This window comes from Humulus lupulus, chromosome 1 (genome assembly GCF_963169125.1).
Source record: "Humulus lupulus chromosome 1, drHumLupu1.1, whole genome shotgun sequence".
Lineage (NCBI taxonomy): Eukaryota > Viridiplantae > Streptophyta > Magnoliopsida > Rosales > Cannabaceae > Humulus > Humulus lupulus.
This window is the reverse complement of record NC_084793.1, coordinates 305147051-305173234: the sequence shown is the minus strand read 5'-3', so window position 1 is coordinate 305173234 and position 26184 is coordinate 305147051. Positions and strand designations below refer to the sequence as shown.

Genomic DNA, 26184 nt, shown 5'->3' with positions numbered 1-26184 from the left:
TATAAAAATAACAAGGCAAATATTTACCTAGTTCTTGATACCAAATGTTAGATTAAAATAAATATATGCATATGAACAATCCTATACATGTAGGCGGAATTAACATATAGATTGAACATATACAAATAGATGATCGAATATTGTATACCTTCAACCATTGCAATTGATAACCTCAATCTAGCTTTAGATCTACAAAAGAAAAAGAAAAGAATTAGAACGAGTACTCGGGCTTCCAAGCTCTCACTAACTCTTTCAGATGAAGTTACAATCAGAATGAGCAGTGAGCTTGGGGACCGGTACTCTATATTTATAGAGTGAGACCTACCATCAGAGTCTCTGTCACAGATTGAGATATTCCCTCAACCAGTTGGGATATGCAAAATCGGGTAACAACAAAATCGGGTAACAAATAATGTTGACCATTAATTAGAATATTTTGTCAATAAATAAAATATTGACTCTAATATATTAAATCAATTAGTTGTAACAAATTAATTTTATATACCATTTAAATATATATTCTAACATTAATCTTATTTTGCCACTTAGGTCGGCATGTTGTAATTTTTACACTGTAATGACCATTTTAGATTGTAAATAACTTGTAAACGTTTTTATGAGCTCATGTACAGTTTTATGTTTTAAATAAAATATATCATTTCTTTTTTATTGAGATTTTCACCTTAACCTATTAATAACACCTAGATGCACAATTATAACCAAATGACTCATTTAGCAAATTAATCACTGTTTAAAGTCTACAATAACGAAATTGGAATTTAATATATCTCATGCTCGTTGGTTCATGTGTCATTGTTATCACCACCAATGATTTATAACGGTAGATATTGCATCCTTTAATTTATCCTTTAGAATAGTTTTTGGGTTTCATGTTAGATAACAAGGATCCATTGTATTAATTTATATATATATATATATATATATATATATATATATCCAACATGAACTGAATAATTAATAGAGGCCTAGACATGAACAACACAGCAACCAATTTTATATGGTTAAGCCAAAATGGCTTACTTATCATGACATTCAATTAGCAGTGCTTTCTGTGCATCCTTATGAATTCAAGCCAGCACCTGCCTCTAGTACCGGGGACATGTTCTCTCCTTTAAATTTCCCTCTTCAGTTGTCCATAGAGAAAATAATCGATGGTTTTGAAAATTAAAATGTAAAAAAAGAATTGACTTGTGAAGCTGTGACAAAGAAAAGGGAAGGTTGTCCTGTCATATGTGTTTGCATCACTCACTCACACCACACTAAATTAGATACAATGGACTTTTAATTGGGCATTTAATCTCTCTAGTAAGTCATAAACCTTTAATTGGGCCTGAAACTAGCCCATCAAGAAGCCCATGACTAGGCCTATTATATGGTCTTAAGTCCAAGCGTTTTGTATGATGGGAAAGTGAAAATAGCATGATTTTCTTAAGGTGACGTTTTGGTTCACTAAATTAGAATAATAATAATAATAATAATAATCACTCTTCAAGATTCCTAGTGGGGTTCTTCACTTTCTTAAGTGTCTATTAACTGCCGTAAAGTATGTGGAGCCAAGTTTTATGGTCAAAGTTCCGATGGATTTCGAGATATTAGGTCATGATAATGATTTATATATCTCACAAGGAGATATAGTCCACGTTGGCTTAATGGAAGAAATTGGAGCATCAAGTATATTGTTATATATCAGGTATTAAAGATTTTAAAAATAATTATAAGTTTGTAAATAACTTATTTTAGAAATTTAACAAAGATATATTTTTTTATGTAAGATTTTATACTTCCACTCAGTGAAAAGAGAGATCAGTTACTTTTTTCGTTTTGTTGAACCAATTTGGTTATCAAATTAATGTTGGATCCACTGAAGAAGAACGAGTTAAATGAGTATCAAAGTGTATGATTGATTCAAATCCGAGTCAGACGTGGTTGTTGCCATCTCATAAGGGGTAAGTATTTTACTTTTAGTATTGTTAATGAATATATATAATATTAATACTGAAATGTTTTTGTGTTTCTGTTAGAAAGTATTGGATGCTTATAATAATTGATTTTGATCGTCAATTGTGTTATTTCCTAGATTCTCTTCACAATTTTCCACTAGATGAAATCAAATCTCTCATTTCTTGGTAAAAATCTAACAAATTAACTATATACTCTTAAATTCATTAAAAATTTAACAACATCTAAATGTTTATGTTTTTATTGCTTAGTGTCTTTCAACATTTGCGCACAAATAATGTGAAAACTAAGAAAGTCGTGTGGAAAACTGTTAAGTATCCTCGTCAACCATTACAATCAATACAATGTAGATTATATGTTATGATGATGATGAAAGACTTCATGACAAATGAGTTTTCAATGCGATGGCTAACTAGTAACGTAAGTGAAAATATTCATTATTAAAGTTCTAGTTTTACCTCAAGATTAAGTATATTAATTCAACTCATGCAATGATTTTTTTTTTAGTGTAGCGGGAAGAACTCTTACACAAATGATGAGATCAATGAAGTACGTGAAGAATGGGCACAATGCGTCATGGATTTGATAAGTACTACATAGGTCCACTCACTTTTGTTAACTTAGACTTTTAAGGAGATATACTTACAATGTTAACTTAGACTTTCTTGAAGATATACACACTTTTGTTGTCTAACTATAGTTTACAATGCTTATATGAGCCATTTTGTAATTAACTTAAGTGTAGCACCCACATTATTTTGATATAATATAGCCAATAATCACATGATTGCATTGCATTACATATCATACAATATGTATAATTTGAGCATATGCATATTCTTATAAGTGTTTTCATGTATAAGTATAAAAGTTGTGTATGTGATGTCTATATGTATGCTCAATACTATTAATCTTGTGGCATTTGAGTTGTCTTTTATGGGTGTTTGATGTGCTAAAGATATAAGAAAGTATGAAAAATATGGACAAGGCATGGAATTAAGTGAGGAAAGTGAGATATAGAAGGCAAAATATGTTAAGTGGTGAAAAATAGTACAATGTCGATTACTAGTATTTCGGGGTAAAATTGAGTATTAGTCGATTTACGAAATATAATTGAGGTATGATTAAGGTCTCATTGATGAAGTAAAAATGGTTTTAGAACCATTAGATCAATTCTTGATGGGAGGTATACATAATCAGTGGTATTGATGCAAAGTCAAAACGAACTTAGCATAAGTGCGCTACGCTCGATCGGGTAAGCATAAATATTGGGTATGAAGTCATATGGACCTAAGGTTTGGTGTGAGTGTTTTACACATAAGTATAATAGGCCTAGCAGATGATTAAGTCGAAATTATTGAAGTGATAAGGTTTTCATAAGTCAAAAGGTGAAATGATGAGATGAAAGGTGTCAAATTTTGATACAATAAGGCTAAATCATTGAAAATAAAGAATTTTCATCAACCTTATCACTTTGCACGACCATTACTCTGAAAAACAGAGAGAAAAGAAAACCAAAAACCATTTCTTGGCTGGTTTGAAGAAATTCTAAGGAGATCCAAGTGAAATCAAAGCCAAAGAAGTGGATTAAGCTTAGTTCTAGCCTTTTTATGGTAAGTTCTTGTACTTGGAAGTTAAACCATGTTTTTGAATTTTTCTGAAAGCTTATATATGGTGTTTTATCTTTTTTAAGATATTTCTTGGGGTTTCCAAGTGGTTTGAGGTTTATAAAAGCTTGAAGAGAGTGTTTTCGTCGAAAAGTTGCTCGGTAAGTGAAATTTTGTGTTTTATGAGGTTTTTGGGGTTCTTGGAGTACAAGCTGATTTTTGGTTATTTGATTGAGTTTATAAGAGAGTATATATGTTTATAAATGTTTTAATAGATGTGGAGACTCATTTAATTTAGGTGATGATCTAGGAAATTATAATTTTATCAAAATCGGTATATGATAACTTTATGATGAATTATGTTGGTATTTGGGATATATATGGTTATGGCAGGTTATTTGATGTTGATTATTGGTTGATTTTGATATTTGAGGATAGCTAAAATTAAGGGGAAACTCTGTCAAAATTTCTCCAAATGTCTAAGATAAATCTAATGCTCGATCTAGGTGGTTTAAGGCATTTTAGGCATGTTTTGGGTATGAAATTTAATATGATGTTTTATGGGTATTTTTAAATGAGAGTTCAATGTATTACTGCCATCATTATGATGAGAAATCCATGCCATTGTCAGGATAAGCACATCAATACCTAAGACACCACTTATTACACGGTGAAATATATTTTGGACAGAAGGTAAGTAAAGTACTCAACTGCAACACAAGAATTACATGTTATGTGAAAGTATGCATTATATGAATATTTTGTGAGTAAGTGGTTTTAACATACATTGACACTTCATCATAAATTTGTATGCATGGCATAATAGTGATATGGTAAATTATTATATGATATAAGACCATGCATGATATTATGATGATTAATTATATGATGCATTTGCAAGTTTTGTGAAACATAAAAGAAAGTTGTAATAAGAAGTTCAAGTTCAGTGCAACTGTTTTGAAAAGGCAAATGAAAGTGTTAATAAGTGTAAACGGAGGCCTATAGTAGGCTTATAGTGGCTGCCCAATAATTTGGGCTAGGTTTTAGTGAACCAATTATATTGTTTGCCATGTTTCCGTTTTTATTTCTCCTCCATATGAGTTATTGTTATATGTATTGACACCACAGTGCGTGGCCGCCTTAACTCTTGAGCCCGACAGGGCAACGATGGAATAAGGTTTTTAATGTGCCCTACTGTGGTGATGGCTAGCCGGAGGAGAACCCATGAGATTTTATATTGTATGTGTAACAAGCCCTGCAGGCATTGACCAATTCAAACAGTGTGCACAATATTAAGGGGCCCAAAATTTAAAAAGAAGTGGTGTATGTCCATTGATATTGGGTAATCATTAGCATTGCATGCATTACTTTGCTTACTGAGCTTTAGGCTCACAATTGTCTTGTGTTGCAGGTAGAGAAAAAAATGTGTGAATGACATGAGGAGAACTGAAGCATGGTCCTGACCCTGATTTGTACGTATGAACATATCGACCTTTTGTGGGTTATTTCAGTTATCAGTGAGATGTTTGTAATAAAGTGTGAAGTTATGTTTTGAAAATAAATTGAGTTATTTAATACTTATGTATAATATGTTTGAGACACACTTTATGTTTAATGTAAATAATGTGAAATAAGTTTTCAAGTTTAAAAAAAAAATGTCCAGACTTCCGCAGTAATAAATTATGATATAGTTTTAAAACGTAACACCTCAAATATGGTTTTAACTAAAATAAGTGAGGGTGTTACATTAAGACTCGTTATTTTGGATACCTAGTTCAAATTCTAGTATTTTATATTACTGAGATATTTGTTTTGTTTTGTTCAGTTTGTTTGTATAAAAAACATGATGTGTTTTTGGGCATAATACATTTTTTAATAAAATAAAACACAATAAGTCAGTTTTACTAAAACAGACAATAGATGTCTACACCATAAGTCGGTTGGGAACTATTTTATCATGTTTTACACTAGAGGTCGGTGTGCCACACTGACCTACCATGATTTACACAAAAGGTCAATTGCTGACCGACCTACCCTATTTTACACAAGAGGTCGGTGTGAAACCGACCTACCATGTCTTACACCAGAGGTCGGTTTGGCGCCAACTGACCTACCGTGTCTTTACATCTTAAGTTACTGCATGGGAAGTCGATTCCTAAGCGACTTATGAACATTTAGAAGTCGATTTTTAACCGACTTATCATGTAATTTTTGTAGTAGTGAGTGTTGCTCTTTGGCTGTAGTGACTTATCTGATTTTTAGTTTGTGGATTTATGACATTGTTACTTTGAATTTATTTTGCCTATGATGTTCAAGAATAAGTGTACTTATTTTATGTTGGTGATTATGAGACTTTATGTGCTCATGTATTTGTTTTTAATATATGCTGGTATGTCAAGTGTCATAAATGCCCATAATAATAAGTCATATATAATTTGAAATCCTTATGATTATTAAATTTGGGATATTTTTTATGTTGAAGTTAATTATAGTCATTCCCACTATCGCCAACCCAAACCTCATCTCTGAAAGCCATCATCGACATCTCAGAGTTCAGTTAGAGAAAGGAGGCTCTCGTGCAATAATTCCAAAGTGAAGAATAATAAGAATATCAAGAGAAATGTAGTTAGAGAAAAGAGAATAGTTGTAATGCCCCAAATTTCCTAATAAGGTTTATGGCCTTGATTAGGAGGCTGGGAGGGCCATAATTGATTTATTATGTTATTAAATGGTTATATGCATGTTTATGTGAATTATATTATGATATGATGATAAATGCATGCATATGAGTTTATTTTAATTATAAGGGTATTTTGGTAATTTGGCCCATTGAGGGCGTGATTGTGTATTTTCGTGCATGTCGGTGAGTTATGGATGGTACCACATTATATGTGGATTTGTTCGAGCCTTTCAGCATGAGACGATCATGACATGCAATTGTTCGGTCTGGTCATAACAGGATTAAGTTCGGGGCTCGGGGTGAGTCTCGGGGTGATTTTAATGATTAGAGTGTTTACGGGAGTTAAAGGGTAACGAGATATGGATTATTGGTGTTTGAGAATATTGAGAATAGCGAGAATTGAAGAGCGTTAATTATAATTAACGAAATAAGCGTGAAAGGACGATTGTGCCCTTGGTGGCTGTTAAGGTTTATTTTAGACTTGAGGGCATTGAGGTCTTTTCACCCTAAAGGATTTGTTTCAGCCATTTAAGCTTAGAAAGCTGTAGAAACCTTCTCAAAACAGAGCACCAAAATCACCTTCTCCCGTACAATATTTCTCCCCCATTTCTCTTTGAATTTTCGAGCTCTTTTTGAGGAACCAAGCCAAGGAACCAAGCTGTGATAAGCTAGGGTTATGCTCCACCATTGAAGAGGGTGTTATATTATTTTATAATATAATGTAATTTTATAATATAATATTTTAGATTAAATAAATGTGACATAGAGTGTCACATATTGTAACATATAATAGAGAGTTACAATATTTGGATATATGTGAAATATCCAAACATGTAACATATTTGGTGTTACAAATTCATCACAAATTTGTAACTCCTAAATATCACCCATTGTTGTGTAGATTTGTTGTTACACAATATTGAGATGAATTTCTTAAAGCCATATAAGAAATGGCTGATAGAGATGTGATTTTAACTCTCATATTGTGTATGGAAGTTACAAAATCAAGTGGGAATAAATTGGAACGTTTTGGAAAAAGCTTAAAAAATTAGTTGCTGAAACTGACCAAGGGTCGCGGCGCTTGAAACAAGAGCCGCGGCGCTAGTAGCTGACAGATTCATACTAATTCGGTTTTTATCCAATTTTGAACGTTTTCAACAGCCAAGTAACTCCCAAATCTCTATTTTAATTCCATAAAACACCCAATTAATCATTGGTAACAACCATGGGGGTTGGTGGAATTTGAAATTCAAAGGGTGTCTCCAAACTCTATAAATAGGAGCCTAATGCTCACTTGTAAGACACGCCATTTTTCATCCACAGAGCACTTGGCTGAAAAATACACCTTGAGGCTTGATAATTCCAGAGAGCTATTTCCTAGAGAGATCCCTTAGTGCTTAGAGAATAGGGGAAATAAGCTTTTGGACAAAGGTCTTGAACCTTGTTCAAGTTGGTGATCCCCACTACTCTACACTTTGGTTGTGTGAGAGTTTGTTTGTGTTTTCATTCTTTTGTTCCTCTTGTTCTTTCTTATTTACTTGTATTGTTATAGTATTGAGTTTGTAATCTTCTTCTTCTACATCTTTTGATTCACTTGTATTTTGAGCAATTGAGTTGTAATACTTATTTAATCAATATTATCTTGTCCATTGTATTTTTGCATAGAGTTGTATTTGGTTTTTCCATATTTCCATTGAGCAATAATATATATTCTCTAACAGAGGGTGTGTTGCTGAGATTGAGGTGAGTTTTTAGCCATTAGAACTCTTTTTTTGCTCTGTTTTCCTAGTTGAGTTTCAGCTGGTTTTTGAGTTGGAAAGTTGGGAATTGATTGGAGTTTTGGCTAGGGTTCTTGGGGTTGTGGTGCCTAGGACATGTGGAGGTGGTATTTGGGTTCATTTGAGACTTAATTTGATGTTTGGAAGCTTTTGGATTGGGTTGGAAATGGTGGAATCGAAGGAAGAACTTTTTGGGCAATTTCTGGCTAGAGGTAGCGCTACAGCACCCAGAAGGGGGCGCTACAGCGCTACCTGAAGGGGTGCTGGGTGGTTTTGGTTCTGTGAAGAGCGCTGGGGCGCTAGGAGGGTAGCGCTGTAGCGCTACCCTGTTTCTTCATAACCGCGTTTTGAGTGTTTATAAGGGTTTTTGGCTTGAGGTTTCAATCCTTAAGGCCCGAGATCGAATCTACTCACCGCGTGGGTACATTTCAGGGTCCCAAGAGTGGGGTTTAGATCAAGACCCTATTATTATTGATTTTCAATAATCGAAGATTGTATTTAGTTAGGACTAGGTGACCGCTAAGGGATTAAAGGATCGATCGTTCTCAAGAGTCGCTCTTGTTCTAACTCTCGCTCGAACCAGAGGTAAGAAAACTGCACCCCATATGTGACATGGATGGTTATTGTTGATGAATGTTGGATGTTTAAATGTGAATATTGATAGCAATCTTGCTCATTTACGTATAGTTATTATTGAGGCATGCTGGATGATTAAGTGTGATGCATGTGATACACGAGAAACATGTGATTAGGGCATGCCATGAATATTGACTATGAGACTAATCAGAGCTTGAGTCTCTGTGTTTGTGCGTGGTCATAATTGTGCTAACAACTGTTAAGTAAGCATGCTGAATGCCCTACGTTTGAATATTTGACATATGACATATGCTTGGTAGCATTGCTTCCTTGTGTGGCACTGACTCATTAGTCAGAATTGGCAAAGGTGTCAGTATCAACTGTGAAGCTGTGACTCATTAGTCGAGTTCGGCAGTGGTACTGGGCATTGGTCACACGGTGCTGACTCATAAGTCAGGAATGGCCTTTGCGTATTCAACGGAAGCCAACAAAGATTAGATCTAATCGACATCTGCATTAGATGACTCAATAAGAGCATTAATGCCGGACTGACCTCAAGTTCGATGAAAACTAAAAGCGCTTGTGTGACTTACCCATCAGTCACTCATCTGTTTAAGCTAGTGACTACACATCTGTCACTCATCTGATTAGAGCCATTGTAGGAAAGCTCAGGCAACGACTTCGTTACACGGCTATGGGCACCGAGCCCCATAGTGACTTGCTTGTCAGTCACTCAGTATGGTTAACAGAATCTCAAAGTGATATTCACTCATCTGTTCAGGGCTATAAGCTCTGTATGATCATTCTGATCATCATTTGCATGGCTTTGGGTACTGAGCCCCGTAGTGACTTGCTTGTCAGTCACTTAGTATGGTTTACCAGAACCTCAAGTGTTAAATCACTCATCTGATTATGATTGCCTTGATAGTCATCCAATCAGGAGGGCAAGATTTCTTATCCTCGATTCCCCAGCATTGTTTGAATTTATTTGCATGCTTGAATAAAGCTATGTTTGCTAGGCATGCCAGATATGATTTGATATCATTATATGATTGTTCTTGAGCATATTGAGTTTTCTTGCTGGGCTTCGGCTCACGGGTGCTATGTGGTGCAGGTAAAGGCAAAAGAAAGTTGGACCATCCTTGAGTTGGAGAGCTTAGGTGACAATGTGTACATATGCAGCTGCTCAATCGCCACGGCCAAGGTTTGAAGGAGAGGAACTAGGGTTAAACTCTGTTTTGCCGCTTAGATCGGCTGGTTGTAAATATTTTGTTGTAATAGACCTTTAAATTATATTTTTGGGATCCTAATGTATACAGTAAACATTCTGGTGAAATGTTACATCTTAACCAAAAAATTTAATCTCTAAACCGCTAATCATACTTAGTTACACGATTTTAGCCAAATGACTCGATTAGCGAGTTTAGCACTATTTACAAGGTACACCGTAACGGTCCCTAGAGTTTAGGGCGTTACAATAGTATAGAATTGTTGATATTTTATTTTATGAAATCTAATTAGTGTAACACTCATCATTTAATAAGCAATGAATATTTTATGATATATGTTTGTTTATTTTGTTATTCATGTTAAATAATTTATTTGAGGAATAATGGTAAATATTTTTAAAATTAACTTCTTTAATTTATTGTTTATATTAAATTAAATTTATTGATATAATTAAAATTACCTACATATAAACATTATATTTACTCACAAATAAATAAGTGTAGGTAAAAATAGGTATACTCGCTTATGCCACGTGGACCAGTCATTTAGTGCCACGTAACCAATAAAAAGGGACAAGTAACCCAATCATTTAGTGCCACGTGTTTCACTAAAAATTTGCCACAAGGCTTGCTACATCAGTTGAAACATTAGATGCCATGTCAAATAACTCAAAATCATTTCTGTGGGGTCCACATGAGTTTTACCAATATGACGATCATAGGCAATTGTATCTTTCTCGACTAACAATAGTCTACCAATACAAAATTGGTCAAAATATTTAGGTAAAAATATTTACCTACCAATACGCTATCTTTACCCATGATTAATATTAGTAGGTAAATATCGAATTTCTTGTAGTGATATATATATATTTATGTCAACATTGTGTTTAGATGTCATATATGTATTAATTATTGATATAAATATTTATATATACTATAGAACTACAATTTATTCTATTATATATATATTTATTTAAAAAAACAGTGAACTAGATTTTATTAAAATTATATACAATGTTTATAACTTTAAAATTAAACAAGCGTGCATGCATTGCACGTTACTTCCATTTAGTATATATATATTTATATAAAGTGTGTAGAAAACATAAATTCTTGCGGTTTTAACAGTTTCTTTTGTTAATTTTAACGGAGTATTCTAAATATTTAACAGGAATATACTTTTAAAATAAATTAAAAAATATATTTATTATTTATATTAATATAAATATAAATTCAAATATTATAAAATATTATTATTATAACAATATATAATACAATAATAAATATTTAATAATTATATTAATACAAATTCAAATGTTATAAAATATTATTATGATAATAGTATATAATATATAATCTTAATTTTTTACTAATTATATCAATATGAATTCAAATATTATAAAAATATTATTATAATAAAATTTAATACAAGACTATATATTTAATAATATTATTAATATAAATTTAAATATTATAAAATATCATTATAATAATATATAATACATAATCTTAATTTTTTATTAAAAAATTATCATTTATATTTAAAAAGAAAATATTTTTTTTATTTGATCTAACTTACATAAATATATATATGCTTATATTGAATAAAAATAAATATTATAAATATATTATATATATGTGTTGTGTGTAAATAAATAGTATGTTTATGTAACTACATTAGAAATTAGAATAATATTTATATTCTATCAATAATAAATAAGATTATTCTTTAACCATTAAGGTGTAATTTGAACAATATCACAAATATTTTGTATCTTAAATATGGTAGTTTGTGATCTAAAAAGTTATCATATTATATATATTTTTAAAAAGAAATCACAAACAATGTTTTGGTTTAGTTTTTTTTATATATATTTATGTCATTCTATTATATATAATATTATTTATTTATTTAAAATTTATATAACAATCATACAAATTTAATAAAAATAATTAATAAATTTTATAAATAAAAAATTAAGCAATCATGTATTGCATATTGTTTGTATCTAATATATATATATATATAAGTGTACCTAAAAAAAGTATGAGAGAATTTATTAGTAAGTAGTGCTCCAAAATAAGGTGTGTATTGTCGTCTAGTATTATGTTCAAATCTTGGTATAATTACTTTTTTAATAATAAAGTAATTACATTTTTTCACGTAAACATTGAATTATAAATTCAATAATGCATAATTTTTGCATAATATTGAGACACAATATTATTGTCTTATATTATATATGGTATGATGACATTATGATATCATGGGTTAGGTTTGGTTTGGATCACTCTCTAGTCATTTTGTTGAATATTGCACACAAAGTTGGCTCGATCATATAAATAATTTTTTTACATTATTTATGAAAGCTGTTTTTTTTAAACAAAAAGTTTTATACTTAATTATACTTATAAATGCTAGACACGTGATTAATTTATTTTCATATTGATGTGTACTGTTGATAATGAGAAGTGGAATATAAACTTTGATTGTTGTTAGGTGGGACAATAAGGTTATATGATAAATGAATATTACAACATGTATTTGATTATTAATTTTTTTTCGTAATATATGGTTTGTCCTGAAACTAATTAGTACATCTTATTAATTAATAAATGTATTATTTTAATATTTTACAAACATAATAAAGCCATTCAAAATTATACATTTCCAACAATTTTGATAAAAATGAAACTAACTAAATGATAAATATTATTAGTGAGAGGGAATGTCGTAGAGAAAAAAGTACTATATATGGTCTCATTTGATGAATATCTCTTTTATAATAATGAATTTTTTTTGTTTTTACAGTTTAACTTTAACGGAATATTCTTATATTTAACTGTAGATTGTAAATATAATTTAAACTTAAATAAATAAATAATTAAACAAATTAAAATAAGATATTTTTGATATATTTTACAATAATAATTATTTAAAAATAATAAACTCATATATTTTACAACTTAAATAAAATTGAATTAAACTTAAATTTAATATTATATTAAACATATAATATATAATCATTTGTTGTCACTAACAAATTCAAAAACTAGAATAAACATAAACTTAAACAAAAATAAATTAATTAAAATATGATATTTTTAAGATATTTTATGATAATTTAAATAATTAAATCATATTTATTTAAAAATAATAAAAGCATACATCATTTTTTAATCTTATAAATTTGTGAAATCGTTTGTTTTTTATCAAATGATTGAAACTCTTTTTCTTCATCAAATTCACCAAAAGACATTGTGAGATACATTATAAATTAAAAATAGTTGATGCATGTATACTATTGTATACACTATAACTTTTTCTATTATTATTTTATTTCTATTATTAATTTCTTTTTAAATATTATTGTATTATATATATATCATGTAGCCATGTAAATATATATATATATGTCAACGTTGTGTTTAGATGTCATATATGTAGAGATTATTGATACAAATATTTATATATACTATAGAACTATAATTCATTATATTATATATATAATAGACAATTTTTATTAAAATTATAGACAATATTTACAACTTTAAACGTAAGCAAACGTACAATGTACGTTGTTATCCAGATTTCCGGATAGCGTTTAGATTGATGGCCTCAGGGAAGCAGAATTATCGATGTCTTTCACGATAGGTGACCAGAGCTCGCGGATATACAGAAAGGCTTCACCTCTCCCGCTTGGTGTCCGGATTACTCTTCCAAGCAAACACAATACGGAAACTCGTCAACTCTCCCGGACTCCCGAAGGGGTATCCTTCGGGGAAGCTCCTTCCAGGAGAAGCTCTTCGAGTGGTCTCCGCGGAAGCAGTTCCGTGCCTCGCACGGAACAAAGCCAAACGGTCGAGTCCTGGAGGAGGCATATTTGGAATGATATCCGCCTGACACAGGATCCCGCCTGACACGCCCGTCAGGTCAAAGCCGCACACATCCCAGCACGCCTAAGGGTACCTTTTCGCCTACTGTTCCGCTGACAACTTGGAAAAGACGGCTGACTTTGTGTGTTCCCCATACTTTCACGTAAATATGCCCACATAGAGTCTTGTAGCCATGCTACTACAGTAATTGTATCCCTATTTATGGATGGTGTAATTAAGACTCATGTACGTAGAGAAAAACCCTAATCCAAAACCCTAGCTATAAAGACCCCTTCATTTTACAAGAAGAGGGACGAACAAATGAGATAGCAAAAACTCTACTAAAATCTCTCTAGCTTCATCTTCTTCAAGAGAACCCGAGAGAAATATTGTGAGTGTGTGAAGTTCTTATGCACCAGCCATCTTACTGTAATCTTTTCCAAGTATAATAACATCGACTCGTGGACTAGGGCTTGTTAACGCCTGAACCACGTAAAAACACTGTTTGTTTAGTTACATTTCAGTATTTCTACAGTTCTTATCTTTTTATTATTCTGTTAGTTATTCGTTTCCGAAAAACTCGGTAAACATTTTGGTGCTTTCATTGAGAGCTGTAGGAAGTTGTTAGTCAGCTCTTTTTCTATGTACGTTTTTTGTATTCACTTCGTGCTAAAGAGATGGTGACTACGAGAAAATCCGCTGTTGACAAAAATGCTACGGTCAACCCTGATACCGTGATGGAAGATGTGGTGCAAAGCGAACCCTTAGACTACCAAGGTGAAGACCCGACATCCCGCCAGGATCAGGTCAGTACCGAAGATACAACATACTTAGAAGACGAAGAAGAGTATGTCCAAGACGGTTATTACAAGGACGGCTGCTACTATGAGAAGGACCCAGAACTGGTCCAAGTAGCCGAAGAACTGGTGGCCACTAAGGCCAAGCTTGCTGAGCAGGAGCGCGTCTCCGAAAGAATGCAACGCATGATGGAACGCCTCCAAAGTAAGTTCGGAGATCTAGGCGACTCGGACGAGGATGCCTCTGTTCTAGGTGGTGCTGATGCCCCCATGCCGGATCCAGCCGCTGATGGACCATCCAAAGCCGCCCCTAACAAGGGCAAAGAAAAAGTTGGAGAGCCTGTGCGCGCTGACGCCCCTGCACCTCCTAAAGGCGTGAATCACCAGGCCGACTGCCCCCCCCCGCGCGCAGAAGGTCTCTGGCGCTCCTAAGCCCAGACGTCCTTCAGCCCCAAGGGGGCGCTCTGTGCCTAAAGGGCCTGGTGCTAAGGCACCCAGGCCTAGGGGAAGGAACAACCGCCCCAGTGATTCCGTCAATCAGGACGGTCGGGCTGCGAACTCGCACTCCGAAGATAGCTGGTCCACGGTGGACCTAAGAAGAAGGTTGGAGGCCAAGTATGAAAAGGCCAAAGGGGAAAAGGCCCGGCCTCGCGGAGATGACCTCCGAAATCATATTAATGACAAGCTCCGGGGACGTGACCTCCCGGAAAGTGATACGAAGAGGCTCGAGGAACAGATTGCTGCCTTGACCAAGCTGGTCCGGAAGCAAAGTGGGGCCCTGTCAGATTCTGAGGAGGAAGACCCAGAACCATGTATTAGGAGGATCGCGGAAACGTCCCTCCCGGATAACTTCAAAATGCCTCACATAGAATTATATGATGGGAGGACAGACCCGCGTACCCACCTAGCTAAATACAATAAAATGATGCAAGTGGCGCGCGTCAGTGAGGACGCCAAATGCATGTGCTTCTCACTCACCCTTACCAAGTCTGCGGAGGACTGGTGGAAAAGATTAGCTCCCGGATCAATCCACAGTTGGAAGGAGCTACAGTCCGCGTTTAGGAGGCAGTTTATTGCTGCCCGCGACCACGACATGGAGGTTGGTTCCTTAACCAACATCAAGCAGCAACCCATTGAGAACCTCAAAGCTTTCATTCAGAGAATGATGGAAGCTGCTGCAAAAACCAAGGTCAGCGATGACATGAAGCTGATCGCCCTTCAATCGGGCCTTACTGTCGGCTCCCTGCTATGGGGGGAAATGCAAAGGAGACGGGCAGAAACACTGTCCGAATTCATGTCAAAAGCTCAGGGAATCATCAACCTTGAGGATGCCTACCAGCAGGCCTTTGGAGTTCCCCCGGCTCCAACCCCTTCCGTGACTGCGCCGAGCTTTGCTTCGCAAGCTCCCGCACCAGCCCTCACGCTTCCAGGAGCCCGATTCACTCCAAGTGTGTATGGGCCTTCCGCGTCTGCTCAGGCGCCGAGTCAAACCCATTTCTCTGGGTACGGAGCAGTACAAACCGGATGTAGTATCGCTCCTGGCATGCCGCAGCCGCAAGCGGATGCCCCAGAACGAAATTTGAGCCAATCGCGGAGCAAACGAAGCGGAAGAAACTCCAACCGGGGAGACCATTCAAAGAAACCCCGAAAGGACTATGAGCCCAAGTTCACGGAATATACCAGTTTGATAGACTCGCGAGAGAATGTCTATCGGGCGACCTGTAATATGGTCAACTACAGGAAGCCCCCGAAAGTGTCTCACGGAGGAAGGCGTCCGCGAGACTCCAATAAGAGGTGTGAGTTTCACGGAGACGTGGGGCACACCACGAATGAGTGCCTTCAGCTGAAGGATGAGATCGAGTCCCTGGCAAGAGCGGGACACCTCGGTCAGTGGGTGAGGATACCCATTATCTATCCCGGACAGGGGGTGGTTCACGGAGCTGCATATTCCCCGGGACAGAGGGGGGCCGCTAGCGCTCCTGGAGCCGGTCACCCCCAAGCTCCCGGGTCTCAGTTCCCAGCACTTCCTGCTCCACCCGCTCCGGCGCCCATTGCCTTGTTGGCTCCAGGACCAGGCAACCCATATCCACCCGGCCTTGCTCCGCCACCCGTTGACGGACACGTCGCCACCATTTCCGGAGGACCACACCTTGCCGGAAGTACCCGCAACTCCCAGAAGAGGTACTTAAAGGAGTTAGAGCACGCCGAGGAGATGTGCGCTTTGGTCCAATCACCTGCTCAACGTCCCCGAATGATGGATCTTCCCATCACCTTCACGGAGGACGATGCTCGACATGTGCACTTCCCCCACAACGATCCCCTCGTAGTGGAAGCCCAGATTGCCAATAAGAAGGTCTCACGGATCTTGATCGATAATGGAAGCTCCGTGAACATCCTCTTCAAAGCGGCCTTCCACGCGATCGGATTGACCGAGACGGACCTGGCCCCATGCCCCATCCAGCTTCAAGGTTTCAATGGGGACGCACTCATGCCATTAGGCAAAATTCAACTTCCGGTCACCCTCAGAGGAGAAAGCGACGCTTGCACCTTCAAGCATAGCACATTCGTGGTGGTCGACTGCCCCACGGCGTATAATGCCATCTTAGGCCGACCGGTCCTGATCGATTGTGGGGCCATAACCTCGATACGTCACTTATGCTTGAAGTTTCCCTGCGACGATGGGCGTATTGGCACCCTCCGAGGAGACCAGAGAAGTGCACGGAGCTGTTATAACGTCTCCGTCCGAGCCGTCTACACGGTCCGAGAGACGTTTGCTGCCATTCCTTTGGCGGAAGTATTGCCAGAAACTAGGGATGCTCAGGAGGCATACTTTGACGAACTCGACCCAAGAGTGGGAATCGAGAAAGCAATAGAGCCGATGGAGGAAGTCGAAGAGGTGATCCTCAATCCGGGAGAACCCACCAAGGTCATTCAGGTGGGGAAAAACCTGCCGTCGGCCGTTCGAGATAAGATCGTGGCCACTGTGAAGGATAATCAGGATATCCTGGCATGGTGCCACGCTGATATGACGGGGATTAATCCCAATGTTGCGTGCCACGCACTCAACATAGACCCAGCTGCAACTCCAATTCGCCAAAAGAGGAGGCCGCTGGACCCAGTGAGAGCCGAAGCCGTCAAAGCTGAAGTGGACAAATTGATGTCCATAGGCTTTCTCCAGGAGTCGCACTATCCCGTGTGGTTGGCCAACCCAGTTCTGGTCCCGAAACCCGATGGGTCCTGGAGAATGTGCATTGACTTCACGGACCTAAACAGGGCCTGCCCGAAAGATTGTTTCCCTCTCCCGCGAATCGATCAGATGGTGGACGCTACTTCCGGGTACGAACTCTTATCCTTCATGGATGCGTACTCCGGATACAACCAGATCAAGATGCATGTCGCGGACCAGGAACACACCAGCTTCCTCACGGATAAGGGTGTCTACTGTTACGTGGTCATGCCTTTCGGTTTGAAGAATGCTGGGGCGACTTACCAGCGTCTGGTAAACAGAATGTTCAAGGACCAACTGGGGAGGAACATGGAGGTGTACGTGGACGACATGTTGGTAAAGTCCAAGACCTCCGGGGACCACAGTAACGACCTTGAGGAAGCTTTCGCCGTGATCCGAAAGTACGGGATGAAACTAAATCCAAAGAAATGTACTTTCGGGGTCTCGTCTGGGAAGTTCCTCGGTTTTATTGTCAGCTCCCGCGGCGTGGAAGCCAACCCTGAAAAAATAAAGGCGTTCATAGATATGCCTTCCCCCCGGAAGCATAAGGATGTCCAGAGCGTTACCGGAAGGATAGCTGCTCTCAGTCGCTTCGTATCCAAGGCCACCGACAAGTGTATCCCCTTCTTCAATGTTCTGCGAGGGAACAAGAAGTTCGAGTGGACCCCCGAATGCGAAGCGGCCTTCCAACACCTCAAAGAACATTTAACCCGAGCCCCCATTCTGTCCAAGCCGGTCGAAGGAGAGGCGTTGTTCTTATACCTAGCTGTGACTGAGCACGCAGTAAGTGCCGCTCTCGTCCGGGAAGATGGCCGTATCCAGCTCCCTGTGTATTACGTAAGCAAGAGGTTATTAGACGCCGAGTCCAGATATTCGATGATCGAGAAACTCTCCCTCTGCTTGCTGATCGCTTCACGGAAGCTGAGGCCATATTTCCAGGCGCACACCATCAAAGTACTCACCAACCACCCTCTCCGACAAGTCCTGCAGAAGCCCGAGTCTTCTGGCAGATTGCTTAAGTGGGCCATGGAACTAAGCCAGTTCGATGTCCACTACCAACCGCGTGTTTCCATAAAAGGTCAAGCTCTCGCGGACTTTATTGTGGAGTGCTCGGGAATGAATGACCTCCCAGAAGATCCTGTCCCGGAACTTCCCACCTGGAAGGTCTACGTAGACGGAGCCTCAAATGAAAAAGGAGCTGGAGCGGGGGTTATCCTAATATCTCCCCAAGGGCATCAGCTCCAGAGCGCCATCCGTTTCGCATTCCCAGCATCCAACAACGAGGCAGAACACGAAGCCATGTTAGCTGGGTTACGACTGGCCAGAGAAGTCGGAGCCCAAAAAATCGAAGTGTACAGCGACTCCCTACTTGTGGTAAACCAAATATCCGGGGAATACCAGACGAAAGGCGAAAGGATGGCTGCCTACGTGTCTCTCTCCCGCGACCTACTGCAGCATTTCAAAGGCTACAAAATCCGCCAGGTCCCCCGGGACCAGAACTCACTCGCGGACACGCTGGCCAAGCTTGCAACGGACCCGGAGATTGAACAGTATGGCTTAGTCCCCATCGGGCACTTAGAAGCCCCCAGTACTGAGACACGAAGGATAAACGCCATCATCGACCATTCCCACTCCTGGATAGGACCCATCCTCAGATTTCTCACCACCGGAGAGCTCCCCACTGATAAAGCTAACGCAAGGAAGCTCCAATATCAAGCTCCCCGATACGTGGTTATGGATGGAAAGCTTTACCGCAGGGGGTTGTCCATACCCTTCCTTAGGTGTGTTGCCGGAACCGAAGTCAGCACCATCATCCATGAGATTCACGGAGGCTTCTGTGGCGATCATACCTCCGGGCTGAGCCTCTCCAAAAAGATCCTTCGACAAGGATACTTCTGGCCCACCATGAAGAAGGATTGTGTGGATTATGTCAGGAAATGTGAGCAGTGCCAGAGGTACGCCAAGGTTCCGCGAGCGCCGCCTACAGAAATTACCCTAATGACCAGCCCCTGGCCGTTCGCCGTTTGGGGCATTGACCTAGTAGGTTCCCTCCCAACTGGAAAAGGTGGAGTGAAGTACGCCATAGTCGCGGTAGACTACTTCACCAAATGGGCTGAAGCTGAACCTATGAACACGGTCACATCAAAAAAAGCACTGGATTTTGTCATCAGGAATATAGTGTGTCGTTTTGGGCTTCCACGGAAAATTGTGTCCGACAACGGAAGGCAGTTTGACAGTGAACACTTCACGAACTTCTGTGCTTCGCATGGAATTATCAAAAGCTTTTCCGCAGTCGCCAGACCCCAGGCTAATGGGCAAGTGGAAGCTGTAAACAAAATATTAAAGACCACGTTGAAGAAAAAACTCCAAGCCTGCAAGGCTCACTGGCCGGAAGAACTTCCGCGAGTACTTTGGGCCTATCGCACAACAGAGAGAACTTCGACGGGGCACATGCCTTATTCCATGACCTTCGGTTGCGAGGCCGTCATCCCAGTAGAAGCTATGATCCCCTCTCACAGGCAAGACACCTACGATCCTACCCGGAACCATGCCCTCCTCCAGGAGTCCTTGGACATGATCGAGGAGCTCCGGGAGCAGTCGCAGGTCCAACTAACAATGTACCAAGGCAAGATAGCCCGACACTTTAACATGAGAGTCCAGAGCCGTACATTCGAAGTTGGAGATCTTGTCCTACGGAGAGTATTTCCTGCTACGCAGGACCCGGGAGTAGGAGTCCTCGGACCCAACTGGGAAGGCCCCTACGAAGTCCAAGAAAAAGTGGGACATGGGACGTATCACTTAAAGAGACTCGACGGATCTAAAGTCCCGCGCGCCTGGAACGCGGAGCACCTCCGCCGTTACTACCAGTAGGCCCCGGACCATCCAGTCGGAAGTCCTTGGTGAAAATAACAAAAGTGAAAAATGTGGAAATAATCCTCCCTGTTGTAAAACTCGCGCCTAGCAGGCTAATTCAATGAAACACGGAGAGATTCACTCCGCTTTTACTGCACTTTTTATCCCTGTGTTCAAAGCTGCGTTTTAACAAGTGACCACGCGGTCCGGAGACGTCCGGACCCCACGCTCACTTGGGGGGTATACATGGCTAAGGCATAACCATACGCCCCTTGAACAAAACGTACACAGAACACCACTTATGTGCTAGCATTGTGTTTGAAATTTTTAAATTGTTTGAAATGTTTAAATTGTTGAGCTTAGGTTTATTTGTTGCCATAAACATGCTTGCATTACGTGTCATATGTGCTTATGTGAAAATTGCCATGGAAATGCCTGCCATTATGTATCATAAGTATTATCTCCTGTGTAGCCCAGCGATGGACGGGACTGGGGGTTGAGGCACGTTCATAGAGCTACGCCAAAACACCCCCAACTCCCTGACAAGTCCTTTGCAGAATTCTCCGCGAGCGCTGTAGAGCTTTGCTTCGCAAAGCTCCAGCTCCGGATCCCGCAAGGCGAAAGATGGCAAGATCCGCGAGCGCTGTAGAGCTTTGCTTCGCAAGCTCCAGCTCCGGGTCCCGCAAGGCGAAAGTTGGCAAGATCCGCGAGCGCTGTAGAGCGTTGCTTCGCAAGCTCCAGCTCCGGGTCCCGCAAGGCGAAAGTTGGCAAGATCCGCGAGCGCTGTAGAGCGTTGCTTCGCAAGCTCCAGCTCCTGGTCTAGCGAGGCGAAAGATGGCAAGATCCGCGACCGTTGTAAGCCTTGCTTCGCAGGCTCCAACTCCGGATCTCACAAAATAATGCATGGCAAGCTCCATGGCCATTGCAAGTTTCAGCTCCAGAAGCAGACATGCTTGATCCCCCCACTCACAGCCGGCTTTGCTTCGCAAAGCCCCTGCTCCAGGATCACACCTGGTGGGCGTGGCGATTTCCCCAACAGCAATAAGCCTTGCCTCGCAGGGCTCCATGCCAGGTCCCTGAAGTCAGCCACAATGAGGTTCGCAACAACAGTTAGTTTTGCTTCGCAAAGATCTAACCTTAAGTCTAGCGACGCTCACCAAAAGAACTCCCGTTCCAAACAATGGAACGACTCACCTTAGCAATCCCAGCGAACAGTATAACTACAAGTCCCGGGATTGGCTATTTGCCTCAGGAAAGATAAAGTACGGTGAAAGGAGCCTGGCCGTTGGAACCAGAAAACCTTCGTAACCTAGAAACTACGTGGGGAAAGACATCATCCGTTAAAGCTTCGACTGGGAAGTGCATAAGTTTTGGCCGTTGGAACCAAAACCCCATACGCCCCTACAACAGTTTCTACCGTATGAATGTCTACCCTAAGCGCAAAGATAAATAAAGAACTCGGCAGAAAAAGAAAGGAGAATGCTATGATTATGGCAAAATTGTCCGCAATGAAAAACTCAAAATGAAAAACAATTAAAGATAAAACCCCTTCAAACATTGGGGGTAACTACAGCGTCCACGACCGCAGCTTCGGGGGCATCTGTTTCAGCTGAGGCTGGCGGAGTCGGCTCATTGGAAGGAGGAATGTGGTCATGAGAAGGTTCAGAAGTCCCCGCCTCTCCGGGATCTCCCGCCTCAGGAGCTTCAGCACGATCGTCAATGTTATAAGTTTGGACGTACGCCTCTGGGCCCTGATCCCACACGAGTAGCTTCTCCCTCATGGCTTCGGCATCATCTCCCAGATAGCCTAACACCTCCGGGTTCACTTTCCAGAGTTGATGCATGAGGACCACATGCGATATATTAATAGTCCTGTTCAGTATCACCTCAGCATCCTCCTTCTCCTTCAACCGCTCCGCCTCGGAAGTTGCCAGCTGTGCTTCCGCGGCAGTTAGTTGGGCCCTCAATTTTTCCATTTCGGCCTTGGAGGCATCCCGCTCCCCCTTAAGAGAATCAATCGCCTTGCGCTGCTCCCTATTTTGGTTCAGCACGGATTGCTTCTCGGTCACATGCCCCCTGGCAGTGAATTGCAAAGCCCCGATCTCTTTATCCTTCTCGGCGAGCCCCAACTGAAGCATAGACACGAGATCCCTGCTCCTCTTATGGAGTTGCTCCTCGTCGTGCAGCTTACTCTGAAGAGTGGAATATTCCTCTTGCCGCTTAAGGAGGAGATCGTTCTTTGATTGCAAGCGGGCTTCCAGGGTATCTTTCTCCACCTTGGCTTGGGACAGCTCTTCCCGGAGCTTGGAGTTTTCGGTCTTAATCCCATCCGACCGCTGTCTAAACTCATTCTCTGCCTTGGCCCGGTACTCTTGATATTTGGCAAGATATTTCTTCTCCGCCTCTTCTTCAGCCGTGCGCCGGGCCTGATCAATCTTCTCCGAAGCCCCCAAGGCCTGTTGGGTCAGCTTCTGTTTCTCCGCCTCCAAGGCCTGGCGAGCCAGCTGGCTCTCCTCCAGCTGAACCAGAGCTGCACCAACCTCCCGGAACGAGCGTTCCGCGATCATAGAGGCCTGCAAGGAAAGACAACCGAATGAGCTAAAGCCGGACCAAAAGAGAGGTGATCCCAAAAAATAACAACTGACGGCTTACCCCGGACAGTTGCTGCTTCACAGCGTGTGTCAGCAACAGCGGATCCTTGCTGCTGCTGATGGCCCATTTCTCAGAATTGAGCTCGCATAAGCTCAGGGCCATGTCCTCCATCATCTCAGCTCCGAACGGCGCCAATGCACATCCGAGCCTAGGCACCAGCCTCTTCTCCAAGGCTGGACCATCCAGAACCGCTCCGGCCGGGTGAGGAGATCTCACCCCCTCGGCCAGCTCAGCCCTCTTCACGGCAGACAAGTTATCTGCCCTTCCCTGAGTAACGGCCTTCTCCGCCTCTAGCCGCCTCTTCAAAAAACTATCGGCCCGTCTTACACCCTCCAGGAGGGCAGCGGGAAAACTGGTCGGCTTCCGCGGAAAGTGGAACTTCAGGCCAGGCAGGGGAAGATTGGTTGTCTGAGAAGACGGAGACCCCGGAAGGGTGGACCCCCGTTGTGCTGGAGGAGGAGGCAGCCGGGGTATTAAGGCCCCGGTCTGTTGCTTTTGCTGCTGCGGTAGCAGAAGTAATTGCCCTTGTTGCTGCTGCTGGTTTGGATGTTGCTGTTGCTGCTGCTGCGGCGTTGGTGATTGTCTCTCTTGTTCCTGTTGCTGCTGTTGTTGTAGTTGTGATTGCTGTCGTTGCTGTTGTTGTTGCCTTCGACCGGGAGAAGAGTGTCTAAGGCGTTTGTTCTTAGCACCCTCAGCATCTCCTCCGGGACGCTTGCTCACCCCAGTTGGCCTCACGGGGAACACAAGTCCTTCCCCGTCGCTACTGCTACTCGAGACCATCATAGTCTCGGAAGGCCCTTCAGCAGGGGACTTCTCTACCCTCGGAGACGCTTGCGCCTCGCCACTTGTCTTCTTGGGGGAGGCAGCCTTACCTCCCCTACCAGCCTTGGTCTTCCGTCCTTTCCCCGCGGGCGGGTCTTGGCTGGTGGCAGCCTTCTTAATAAGCAAAGTAACCCTCCCCAACATCTTGGCTTCGGGATACTCTGCAAGAAACGTACAAAGCAAGGTTAACGAACCAACAAGAAATGAGAAAGAAGATAAGCGGAAGACAAGACAATCAGCAACATAAAAGTACAAGCAAGCCCTTCAGCAGGGAACAAGAAACAAGAAAAAGAAAAGTTTGAAAGGGACGACCATGCACGAGAAACGTGGATGGCCTTCCCCGAGCAAAACAAAACATCGCTTCCTGCTCCAGGAAGCTCCCGTACTCCTTGAAGTCCGGGAAGAACATGCTGAGAGAAGAAGGGTCAACCATGATGACACCTTCTGGCAGACTACCATCACTCAGACACCAGAGGAGCTCATCTACCCTATCACAGTACCTGTCGAAAGGTATCCTACGCGGATCTAGCCTAAGGAAACGAGGATCAAACCCCATCTGAGAGGTTTGGGAAACTTCAGACAGGCTGGGGGTGTGGATCAATCGAAAACTAGTCTTACCTCTCCCGGAGGAACTAGCCCCCGGAGCCCCTTCGTTAGGGTAAGCCGCGGCGTGGCGAGCCTCGATCTCCTCTCCCTCCGGCTGGGGGTCGGGGAACCTCTCCGCCCAACTAGGTGATAGAGTATTTTCGTCCCGAGCGGCTTGGGTGATCACCTTAGACAGCTCCAGGGCAATCTGCTCCCGGATGTCAGCCGACACCTGAGTCTGCCCCCTACCACTTACTGGCTCGATATTTTGGAAGGAGGCGAGTAACCCATACTCCCTCAACGATTCGGAGGTCACAAGTCCCTCCACTCTCAACTCTTCCTCGGAAAGCCCTTCATAGAACTTGGACCTCCTTATCATCTCCGCGCAGCGAGGTGTCCGCGGAACGACTTCTGCAAAAATCAAATACAAGCGTTAGAGATCCTCCCAAAAGGCAAATCAAACACAAAGAAACAAAGTTGAAAAGGAAAAGAGGAAACACTTACCAGGGATTTTGAAATCCAAAGATAGAGCTGGCACCCTCTTCAGCGGGAAGCCAGTCGTCAGGAACCAGTATTCCCGGAGGTCTGGAACCCTCGCGGTATGACAAGTGGGGCACATCACATCCGGGTGCCTTTCTAGCCTGTAAAACCCCACCTTGTCTGAGTGACCCCTCATAGGCTGAGACTTCAACCCATAAAAGTACAGCACCTCCTCCGGGGTAGGAGCTTCCAGTCTCCGGGACTTGCAAAAGATGAACCACCCCGCTAAGAGCTTGTAGCTGGGAGGAATTAACTGGAAGGGGGCAATCCCCGCCTTCACACAGAAATTGGCGAAGTAACTCCTTAGGGGCAAGTGCGCTCCGCACACTATGTGTGCCCAACTCCAGGCACCAAAGCCCTCGTGGCTCTGGCTAGCTGACTCGCCCAGCACCGACAGACGGTGCCACATCAGACCTGGGATGTTCTTCAGGCCTGCCTCAGAGGAATACAGCTCCAGCATGCCATAATTCCTGAAAAGGTTCGGTTTTTGGTCCATCTCCCAGATGGAACTATTGGAGGTTGGTGGGCTAGCCGCGACCGCTTTCGCCTTTCCTTTCCCCTTTCCACCAGCGACAGGAGAGCCCTTCTCTTGGGCAGAATCAGCCTCCCCCGCAGCAAGGAGTTGTTCCTTCGAGATGTTCGTCACTGGACAAAAGAAAAGAAAGAAGAAAACACTCTAAGCAGTCAGCACCCTTGTCATACCCTAGTGGTATCAAAGGCGTCGGGGAGACCCTCCTCGAAAACTGCTTGGAGAGGCTCCCACCGAGCTTACCGAGGGATTGGCACCATGCCACCCGAAGGACAGCAAGGAACCAGACTCAGACCCCGAGCCTAAGCCCACCAAAAGAAGTGTTTTTCCAGAGAAAGACACCCTAAAGGCGTTCATGCTTATGCCCTAAAACAGCAAAACAAGGGACGACTTTCCAAACGCAAATCGCCAAAACATGCAGAAAAGGCTACTTATCGACTCACAATCAATC

General features: G+C 41.4%; 1 long non-coding RNA gene across 2 annotated transcripts; it reads left to right on the top strand.

The window, feature by feature from the left end:
• Positions 1-3328: 3328 nt before the first annotated feature.
• LOC133781572 (uncharacterized) lies at positions 3329-6203 on the top strand. 2 transcript variants are annotated; one of them, XR_009870154.1, is made up of 5 exons: positions 3329-3593; positions 3674-3748; positions 4219-4280; positions 4999-5059; positions 6070-6203. It is a non-coding gene; the product is annotated as an uncharacterized LOC133781572 (long non-coding RNA). The 2 variants fall into 2 exon arrangements; XR_009870153.1 differs by lacking the exon at positions 6070-6203 and having other exon boundaries at positions 4999-5202.
• The last annotated feature ends 19981 nt before the right edge of the window (positions 6204-26184 follow it).